The following is a 12,050-nucleotide window of genomic DNA, read 5'->3' on the forward strand; positions in this document are numbered from 1 at the left end:
AATAGGTTCTGTGGTCACTACTCCTGCCAGATCCCACTACACATGCCATCAGGGACAGAGATCCCTGTTCTTCAAAAGTGAGTCTCAACATTCCTGTTTTTTCCTTGGGGTGACCCTGAAGATCCCCACCCCCACCTCAAGTTCCTAGCAATACCTTCTGTTTTGGAAAAAAAAATCATTCATTCCAACAATTGTATTTTAGTATGTTGATCCCCTCTTGTCCGCAGGAACAGAAAACCTGATTTACATCAGTCACAGTCACCCATAATCTCTCCACACAGGAGGCTATAAACATGCCCCAGCTGCCCCCTGCCCCACCACCTGTGCCTCTGCTATCTCCAGGAAAAATGAACAAATCTCTTGAGCTATTTCTCAGAGGTGTTGTTTCTTAACTTCATAATTCATTTAGCAGCTTGGGAAATCATGCATCCAAGGCATGCACACAGACTTCTGCTCTGCCCTAACACAGATGCAGATGTCCACAGTGCCTTCTCCGTTCCAGGAGTTCTGTTAGCCATTGCCCTCTGTCTCACAGACATCTGACTCTCAGAAAGCTCCAGTGTTCAATATTTCACTAGCTTCATCACCTTTTCGCCACTGCTCCCACTCTGGTCTGCCCCTTTGGCTAATTGCAAGCAGCAAATCCACTGTCTTAAAGAATTTTCTATTTTACTGCATAAAAAGAGACCTCCTTTAAACACACACACACACACACACACACACACACACAATGCCTCCTTTCTTCACCACATTATGAAATACACAGTGCCATATTGGAGTATTGACATACATAATTTAAGCAGTTTGTAGATCAGGGTTTGTGCAACTGTTTGTACAGTTCAGATGAACCTGTTATAATTCTGACCATAGAAACAAAGAAGATGCCAGGTTTTCAATCTTTCTGTTTAAGTAAACCCAGTTCACCAAAATCTGACCCTACAAAACTTGTGTACGAACTCCAGGATTCCTCCTTTCAGTCCCTCCCCCATTTTGCAGTGAAAGCTGTCTATAGTGCAGATCTGATGGTGTCTACCTCTCAACTTCTCTGCATGCTTCCCACTCCATGATCCCTATCCCAACCCCTGCAAATCCAGGCTTTTCCTTTGTCCCAGTAGTTCAAATTCCTTACCATGAGTCGGAGGAAGGCGTTATGTTCTGGCTCCTGCCCTCCTCCACCTCTTCCCTCACCTCCTCCAGTTCATCCAGTGGTGTGTGTGCACATCTTTGCTTTGACCTCTCCTCCAAACTCTCAAGCCTGGGTTTGGGTCACTTCCCTCACTCCAGTCAGAACACAACCTGAACACAGGGCCTATGTCCTTCTCAGCTGTAGCCCCAGCTACTAACCCAGTGCCTAATCCAAATAGCTTCTTCGTGATTACTGACTGAATTGTGTGAATGAATAAGCATGGGAGGAATGGGCATCGCTGAACCGAAAGATGGTTTTCTTCACAAGAGGACTTGAAGCTACATTCTCAGAACAGCAGAGCAAGCCCACTTGAGAACTACTCATTCACAGCAGCTGAATATTATGGTGAAGGACATCAGTAACAAGTAAAATGGATTAGTGATAAGGAGGAAACAGTGCTAATAGGAGCCAATTAAATCAACTAACTTATTCATTCAGAAAGCATTTACCAAGCATCTATATAGAGTGCCTAGCCTAGTGTTAGAACCCTATGAGGAAAGAAATAAGAAAAGTCCCTGCTCTCAAAGAACTCAGGTTTTAACAGGAGGCAAATGTGTAAAATATTAATAACTAAAAATAAAGAACACTATCAACAACATTATGATTACCTTTTGTTGAGCATCTCCTACACCTGCATCTTATCATAGTCATTTTACAGACACTGTTTCAGCACATCTCTGAGCCGGATGGTGGGAAAGGAAGGGGCAGCTATCAAGAGGACGCTGCAGTATGAGCCAAGGCTGGGTCTGGGCAGGTCCGGCTGCCTCTCTGGCCTCAGTTGCAAGTCCTTCAGCGGCCTTGGGTCGGCCAGTGTGACCTGCCTTCAGCTGGACCTGGGGCTAAGCCCATCAATCTTGCAGCCCAGGCAATCTGCACTGGGGCCTTAGCAGGACCTGTAATTAATCTGGCTGGAAACAGAACTCATTTTTACACCTCTTCACATTAATCCCCATAGACCAGGCCTGAGCACAAAGTGAGAAAATGTGAATTGATCACAGCTGTGAAACCACGGTAATTAGTGCATTGTGCTGAAACTCTCATTTCTGTGGCTCAGAACCCCTGGCTTTCAGGACACAAGTGATTATTAACACAAATACCTATGCCCCAGTCTTCCACCTTGGTGCCAGGACTGGGTCAGCTGCCCCTGTCTACCTAGGAGTCATTAGATGGAGGTCTCTGCTAAAAGCTGCTACAACCACAACCAGAGGCCAAATGTCTATGAATGGGGTGAGAGACAGCATCTGAGGGCTTGTGGCATGGTCCCTGACATCAGATCATAAAGTCTGAGCACCAAAATCCAAATCCCAGCATTTACTTCTTAATTTTGTAACCTGGGACAAGTATTTCATCTCTTTGTACCTCTGTTTCCTTGTTGGTAAAATGGAAATAACATCATAGAACAGAACTCCTCAAACTATTGTGACCTTAATGTCTAATTTTTGTTTACTGTTGTTTTTCAAACTTGGACAGATTTTTTTTAAGGATAAAAAAAATAAATAAAATACCAGAGCTATTATCACACCCTTGGAGGTTGCAGCAATATCAAATTGCTATGAAAAAAATGTTTAAATGCTTATTCTAAACTTGTGCACTTACATCATGAACCATTTAAAATGGTTTCAGCACCAACCCACAGAATCCCACTCTGAGAAGCATAGCACCTAGCACAGAGTAAGGGTGAGTACGTGTCAGCTGCTATGATTATTTTTATTGTGAGTTCCCTTGTACATGCAGAGATAGAGTGTTGGCCATTTGTGGACTGGCACTGTATCTCAGTGGTAGAGTGCTCCCCCAGCATGCATGATGCCCTGGATTCAATCTTTGGCATCTCAAAAAATAAAAGGAAAAAAAGAAGAGTTGGCCAGTCATAAAGTTCCATCAAGCAAATGCACTGGGAGAGAGAAAAATAATCTCCTAATCAATGACACTGTTTGTTTACTTTTCACTGGCAAGACTCTGACTAAAAGTTATTGCTTAAATTTCTTGGCATTTTTATTCAGAATTGTGTAATTTCTGCATTTTTAGTGGTCTCTGGAGGATACATATTTCCTTTCCTAAGGACCCCTGGATGACAGGGCTGATTCAACTGTGGATGAGTTTCTGTGGCCTATTATGTTGGCCTTATTCTCTCCTGGGGATTCAAGTTCCCTGAGTGTAATACAAATGAGCCAAAGACACTTCTTCACACAGGCTTAGACCCGTGAGCTCAAAAGTCCACTAGAACTAAACTAAAATAAATGTTTACATGTCAATGATTCAAACACAGTCCATATAGAGCCTTTTAGCCATTAGGGTCTGTCAGCTTCACCTACCTCAGGAAGCTTCACCCAACGTCTACCAGCATAAATAAGACACACCCCATTACTATGAAGATCCCAAGCAGCCCTTCTGAGCTCTCTAACCCAGAGACTCTGCTAGGCTGCACCTCCACATCACCTGGACATGTAAGCCCCTTCCATGAGATCTTCTGTACCTTCCTCCTCTTCTGGATGGTGGCCCCTGCACTGTTGCCTCTCTCAGAGAGTTTCACGTTGTCAGGGAAACCTGTCAAAGCACTGCCTGAATAAAGCCTGTGCATGCTACTGCCACCAAGTGGTCACATCTTTCCTATGACCAGCTCCCAAATCCCACACATCTCACACACTGAGGGGATGGTCAGGTTTTTTCCCCTACTTTGAATTTTAGCACCTAATGCCTAAGTGATATGCAAGGCTGGGCCTGAGCACACTGGTGACAGAAGAAAAATCCTATTGGTTGCACCTTCCTCCTATAAGAGGCTGGAATTTGAAATCAGAAAATCTGTTTTTAAGTCCTTGGTCTGTCTTGCTGGCTGTGTAGCTGGGCAGACCACATGCCATTTCTGAGCCTTCATTTTCTCAGTGAGAAAATGAGGGCCATAATATGCATCTAAAAAAAAATGTGTCCTGAGTAGGACATGAATTAATGCACATGTTGTATATACACAGTTCCAGGTAAAAGACTCAATAAATGGTCCTGGCAGTCATCATTATTACTATAATTTTTCTTCCGTAGATGGTACCTCAATCTCCAGACCTAATCCTCTTTGAAGATATCAAAAAAAAATTGACAAACCTTCACCTAGATTGACTAAGAAAAAAGGAAGACTCAAATCACTCAAATCAGAAATGAAAGATTATAGGAGAAAACTATGGACAATTATATTCCAACTGAGTAATCTAGATGAAACAGAAAAATTCCCACAAACACAAAACCTACCTAGACCGAATTATGAAGAAATCTGAATAGACCTATTAACTATTAAGACTGAATTCGTAATCACAAGTCTCGCAACAAAGAAAATTCCTGGACTAGATAGCTTCCCTACTGATTTCTATAAAACATTTAAAGAATAATTAACACCAATCCTTTACAAGATTTTCAAAAACAAATGAAGAGGAGGAAACTCTTCCCAATTCATTCTAGGAGAACACAAGAGCCAGACAAAAATGTACAGATTGGTATCCCTTATGAGTAAGGATACAACAATTAAAAAAAAACCTCAAATTCTTCTGTTTTTAAAAAGATTACTCATCATCACCAAGTGGGATTTATTCCTGGAATGCAAGGATGATTTCAGCAAACAAAAATGAACCAATGCAATAACAAAACAAAGGGAAAAACCTCAAATGATTATCTCAGTCATTTGACACAGTTCCACATTCTTCCATGATTTAAAAAACACTCAAAAAATAGGAATAGAAACTCCTTCAACATTTATGTTTTATTAGTATAACACATGGAGTCGGATTCAGTGACAAGAGACTGAAAGCATTTCTTCTTCAATCAGGAATCAGACAAGGATGCCTGTTTCACCACTCCTATTAAACATTGTACAGATAACCCAAGCAATCTATGATTCAAAATCCCCAACACATTTTTTGCAGTAATAGATAACTCTCCTAAAATTCATATGGAACCTCCTAGATCCCTAAATAGCTAATACAATCTCTAAAAATAATAAAATTGAATGATTCAAACTACCTGATTTCAAATTTTGCTACAAAGCTACAGTAATAATCCAAACCCTGTGGCACTGGCTTGAAGACAGATATACAGACCAGTGGGACAGAAATCAAAAGACCAGAAATAAAACCTCACATATATGGTCAAACCATTTTCAATAAGAGTTCTAAGATCATTCAATGGGGATAGGGCAATCTTTTCCATAAATTGTACTGGGGAAACTGAATATCCACATGCAAAAGAATAGAGTTGGATCCTTGCTTACCACTATTTGCAAAAATCAAATAAAAGTGGATCAGGGATCTAAGGTTTCAAATTATAAAACACTTAGACTAAAACATATCTCTATGACATTGTATCTGACAATTATTTGTTGGAAATGACACCAAAAACACAGACAATAAGAGAAAGACTAGATAAATAACAGGGCTGAGGTTGCGGCTTAGTGATAGAGCACTTGCCTTAGCATATGCGGGGCCCTGGGTTTGATCCTCAGCACCATAAAAATAAATAAACAAAATAAAGGTATTTGTCCATCTATAACTAAAAAGAAAAAAAAGAGAGAATAGACCAATAAGACTTAGCAAAATTTAAAAGCTTTTGTGCCTCAGAGAAAGGCAGCTTTGGAAAAGTTTCATGGTTCCTCAAAAAATTAAGTGTAGAATATGGCATATGACCCAGAAATTTTATCAATAGACATGGGCCAAGACAATTGCAAACAGGAACTCAACAGATACCAGTGTTCTTACAGAATACCACTCTTTACCACAGCCCAAAAGTGGAAGCAGCCCAAATGTTCACCAACAAAGGAAAGTATAAACAAAATGTGGTATATACCCTACAATGGGAAATTCTGACGAGTTCTACAACATGGATGAAACTTGAAGACATTATGCTAAATGAAATAAGCCAACCACAAACGGACAAACATTGTATGATTTCATTTAAATGAAAGATTAGGACAAACATTGTATGATTTCACTTAAATGAAAGATTGGGAGTGGTGGCTCACACCTATATGCCCAGAGGCTCAGACTGGCTGAGACTGCAAGTTCAAAGCTAGTCTCAGCACCTTAGTGAAGCCCTAAGCAATTTAGCAAGACCTTGTCTCAAAATAATAAATAAAAATGGCTGGAGATGTGGCTCAGTGGTTAACTGCCCCTGGGTTCAATCCTGGTATCAAAAGCAAAACAAAACAAAACAAACAAACAAAAACACTTTAATGAAGTAACTAGAAAGGTGGGTGGCAGAGGATAGGAGGAAGGGAGAATGGAAAGTCATTGTTGTTAACAGGACACAGAGTTTCATTAAAGGTGGTAAAAGGGTTCTAGATATGGATAGTGGCAATGGAATGCAAAACAATACCAATGAACTTAATACCACTGAATTATGCACTTTAAAAGGATCAGAATGATAAACTTGTCTTATGGTTATTTTACCACAATTATAAAAAGAGACAAAAGGAAATTATCTTGTTTAGGCATTCATACTAAGTTAATAAAACTATGTATAAAAGTGAAGAGATGATTACCAAAAATAGGAATGAAGTCCTGATACATGCTACATACAACCTTGAATACACTTAAAAAGTGAAAAAAGATAGAGAATGGAAGACCATACATTTTATGGATCCCATTTATAAGGAATATCCAGAAAAGCAGATTGGTGGTTGGCTGGTGCTCATGTAAGGAGTGATCACCAATAGGCAGAGGGTTCTTTGTGGAGAAATGAAAATATTATGTAATTAGATAGTAGTGACGGTGGTACAGGTCTGTGATTATGGTATAGGTCTGTGATTATACAAAAGAATTCTAAAGGCACTTATTATATGATAGTGGATTATCTGAATAAAGCATCCTAGATTCCTTCAGGGGCAACACCTATCAAGTTAAAAAGAAGATTTTGCTCTTTACCCAGTGTAATTTGTAACTGAATAATTTAAAGAGAGTGTTCAAATGCTTCTTTCCAAGGTGACGTATCTCAACTAAAACAGAGGTGCACCTGGCAACTTTTGAATAGCAACTTTCTCACTAAAATAAGAACGAAAAACTCAGTTTTCCTTCTCTGAGTGTTCCTGATGCATGTTTTTACAATGGTGAATGGAACTTCTATGAATTATACCATTAAAACCTTCTAATATTGCCCTTTACACTTCAATTCTGGTTTTGAAGGATAGTTTTATCTCTGCTGGGAATTTATTTCCCCATCAAATGCTTGATGGGATTTTTATCTGGGAGTTTTCCAGATAGCTTGGTTCCAGAAATTTTCAGATTATCTGGTCCAGATGTGCGGTTTTATTTCAGTGATAAAAAAAAAGAAAAGAAAATCCTGTCTGATGAGAGCCCCACCCCTTTTGCATGAGAATTTTACAAGATTTTATTGCTTTACAGGGAAGTTTGGGGTAAACCCAGGACTGTATCTTTAACAGATTACAAATCCTTGATTGAAAATAGGTATAACTGGAATTATGACTTATGACACCCTTGCACTAGCTAAAAATCTGTGGAGGGAGGAGGCTGTGGTGTAATTTCTGATATACCCTGAGGATGTTATTTATAATATAGAATAATGTAAATGCACAGGAAATTGACAGGGAGAATATATGTGAATCAGCAGGGAGAAAATAAAGGGGGCTTCAACTTTTACTCCTTTTAGCACTATATTTTCTTAATATAAGACAAGCAAAGGAAAGTCCAAGATAAATAACTTTTGGGGATAAGTAAGGGGAAAAGTCAAGATAAATTAACTTAGAGGAAAAGTATTGACTCATATGATTATAAATGCCAAAGGCAAGGTAGACTTTACATGTGATTTGATCAGATTCTCCTTCCATTTTTTCCCTAGTCTTTCAATTTCACCCCCTTCAAGCATTGGCCTCACCTTTAGATGGCTCTCTTCATTAGAGTAAAAGATGGAGCAGTGTCCATCACAGAATTCACACACATACAAAATCAAGAAGAGAGTTTTGTATTCCCTAACCACTGAACCAAAGTCCTAGACTTTTATTTTGTCAGAATCCCCTGATCACTCATGAGTTAATCTGTGTACCAAAGCAGATGGGGTTACACCAATAGTCTTGGGTCAATTAAGGCTTGTCCCTGCCCAGCCCCACCCCAAATCCAGAGTTGCTACTGGGAAATTAAAGGCAGAGAAGAGGCCCCACCCTCATTAAAGCTCCTGCTGCAATCAGTGTTTTTAGTTGGACCCTGCCATTATTTCATATTTATTGAAACTCGGGTACTGCAGAACTATTTGGGAGCCCTGATCAATTCAGATGCTTAATGCCCCATCTATACTGGCACATCCTAACACAAGCCCTGTTGCTGTAACCAGAGGCCCAGGAATTTCATGCCAAGCCGCGTTTGAATGAGCTCGAGTTTACTATGATTGGGTACTCTTATACTAGGCAGATTTAGCTAATTAGACTGAAAACAGAAAAGGAAAAATGCATAATCTGAGGGTGCAAAGCCAAGCTCCTCGAAGATTTTGTTATCCTTGTGCAAAATGAGGAAGTCTCTAAACCTCAGACTGTGCAGAGGAGGAGGCTGAACACTCTGATTCAGGAAATTTCACCAAGGCTGACAAGAGTGGGCCCAGGTCAGGAATGCTGCTAATAAAAATCTGATGCCACAATCTTCCTCTTAATCTGCTCTACCTATTTTTTCACTGATCCCAAACCTGCTCTCAGACACCCTGCCATGAGGCTTTCCACTATTCATGACATTCAGCCTGTCCTCATCCCACCTACTCAGCAAATCTCCTGAGATTTACAGACTGTGTGCACTCCGCTCCCCATGCTGTTCATATCTGCTCAGTCTTTCCATCAGTCTCTCTCACAGTGGATTCATCCTCCCAGTGCCCAGTATTCTTGAGCCCAGGTCACTATGGCCTTCTCTGCAAAGGTCCCCTCACATAAATACCCCATGGAGATTTCTTCTAAATCTAAATACATGGAATGGAGACTAGTAAATGATGCCTTAAACATTGCAGTGAGGTTGGTACTGGAATACAGGGAACACCTGATTGTCTTGTTCCTTGCCTTAACCAAGATTGTGGTCTAATTGGAGACTCCAGTGGCATTTTGGGGTTTTGAAGATAAAGATTCCTGTCTTCTCTTCTGCTCTCTACTCAGTACCCAGCACAGGACCTTTGTGGTGTCTCTATTTTCGACTTGGTCCTCACTGGCAATTTCCCATGTGTTAGGGTTTGAATGTACAGTGACCCTAAAAAGCTCCTATGTTAATGTAGGAATATTCAGAGGTGAAATGATAAGATGCTGTAACCTAATCAGTCAATCCCAGTTTGAATGGATTCACTGGAGATAACTCTAGGATACTGTAGCTAGCTATAGTAAAATACAGAGAACTCGGTAGTATAATTTAAGGTCTGGTATTGTGATGCCTCCTGCATAATTTTTCTTGCTAAGAATTGTTTTGGCTATTCTGGGTCTCTGATTTTTCCAAATGAATTTCATGATTGCCTTTTCTATTTCTATGAAGAATGTCACTGGAATTTTAATATGAATTGCATTAAATCTGTGTAGTGCTTTTGGTAGTGTGGCCATTTTGACAATATTGATTCTGCCTACCCAAGAACATGGGAGATCTTTCCATTTTCTAAGGTCTTCTTCAATTTCTTTGTTTAGTGATCTGTAGTTTTCATTTGAAATTGAACCCCCTATCTCTCACCCAGCAGAAAACTCAATTTAAAGTGGATCAAGAACCTAGGCATTAGACCAGAGACCTTGGGCCTACGTGATGAAAAAGTAGGCCCAAATCTCCATCATGTCAGCCTAGGAACAGATTCCTCAACAGGACTCCTAAAGCGCAAGAAGAAAATCAAGGATTAATAAATGGGATGATATCAAACTAAAAAGCTTTTTCACAGCAAAGGAAACAATCAAGAATGTGAAGAGAGATTCTACAGAAAATCATTGCCACCTGTACATCAGATAGAGCATTAATCTCCAGGATATAAAAAGAACACAAAAATCTTAACACCAATAAAACAAAAAACAAATAATCAATAAAAGGACAAAGGAACTGAACAGGCACTTCACAGAAGATAAAATACAAATAGTCAACAAATATATGAAAAGATGTTCAACAACATCAAAAGATGTTCTCTAGCAATTAGAGAAATACAAATTAAAGCTACATTGAGATTCCATCCCACTCCAGTCAGAATGGCAATTATTAAGAATACAAGCAACAATAAATGTTGCTGAGGATGTGGTGGCGGGGGGGGGGGGGGGGGGGGGGGGAAGGTACACTCATACATTGCTGGTGGAACTGCAAATGGGTGCAACTACTCTGAAAAGCAGTGTGAAAATTCCTCAGAAAATTTGGAATGGAATCACGATTTGATCTTGTTATCCCTCTCCTCAGCATATACTCAAAAGACTTAATATCAGCATAGAAGTGACGCAGCCACATCAACATTTATAGCAGCTCAATTCAAAATAGCCATGCTATGGAACCAACCTAGGTGCCCTTCAACAGATGAATGGATAAAGAAAATGTGGTATGTATACACAATGGACTATTACTCAGCCATAAAGAAGAATGAAATTATGGCATTTTCCAGTAAATGGGTGGAGCTGGAAAATATGCTAAGTAAAAATAAGCCAATCCCAAAAAACCAAAGGCTGAATGTCCTCTCTGATATGTGGATGTTAACCCACAACAAGGAAGGGTAGAGAGGGAGGAATAGAAAATCTTTGGCTTAGACAAAGGGGAATGAAGGAAAGGGAGGAGGATGGAATAGGAAAGATAGTAGAATGAATTGAACATAACTTTCCTTTGCTGATAAATGAATATATTACCATTGAAATTCCACATTGCGTACAACCACAAGAATCGGATCCTTGGGCTGGGGATGTGGCTCAAGCGGTAGCGCGCTCGCCTGGCATGCGTGCGGCCCGGGTTCGATCCTCAGCACCACATACCAACAAAGATGTTGTGTCCGCCGAGAACTAAAAAATAAATATTAAAAATTCTCTCTCTCTCTCTCTCTCTCTCTCTCTCTCTCCCCCCCCCCACTCTCTCTTTAAAAAAAAAAAAAAAAAAAAAGAATCGGATCCTTATTGGAATGGGTTGTACTCCATGTATGTATAATGTGTCAAAAAACACTCTACTGTCATATATATATATATGAAAAAAATTTGACCAGTACCTAGTTCATTCAGGATCTCATTTGATACATGGGAAATTACAATGAATTTTCCTTGTTCTTCTTCTTCAATATAATGCTTTAGGTCAAATAAATCAGAAATATAAGGTCTGGGGTCAGGCCTTAGGGGTTGCCATATGGAGATATGGGGGATATTTTAGTGTCTTCCTAACCACATTCACGTCTTACTGTAAAATATAAAAGTGTTTTCATGCATACTGCATCCTCTTGTGAGAGGGCAGTGTTACTTTTCCCATAAGCAGGTTAGCTCCATGAGAACAAGAATTTTTACATTTTGCTCACTGTTGTATTTTCAGCATTAGGAACAGTGCCTGGCAAACAGTGGCACTCAATGACTATTTGGTAGGTGCAAAAGTGAATGAAGAAATTATCAAATCTTTTATAGAAAGGAGAGATGAGATATAAATGCACTAAGGGGTGAGCTCAAAATCAATGGCTAATGTAATTTGAATTAATAGAAACCTGGGAACACAAAAACATAATTCATCAGAAATTCAGGCAAAGGTATATAAAAAACTATTAAATGGTAGCTATCAAAACTTCATATAAAAATATCAAAGATTGTCTTATGGCCCAGGTCTATTTTAATGAATGTCTCATGTGCACTTGAAAAGAATTTGTATTTTTCAGCTGTTGAGTGATAGTTTTATAAAAACAATCAGGGCAAGTTGATTGATACTGTTGCTCA

This window comes from Spermophilus citellus (genome assembly GCF_964194105.1).
Source record: "Spermophilus citellus genome assembly, chromosome: 2".
In the NCBI taxonomy this organism is placed as follows: Eukaryota; Metazoa; Chordata; class Mammalia; order Rodentia; family Sciuridae; genus Spermophilus; species Spermophilus citellus.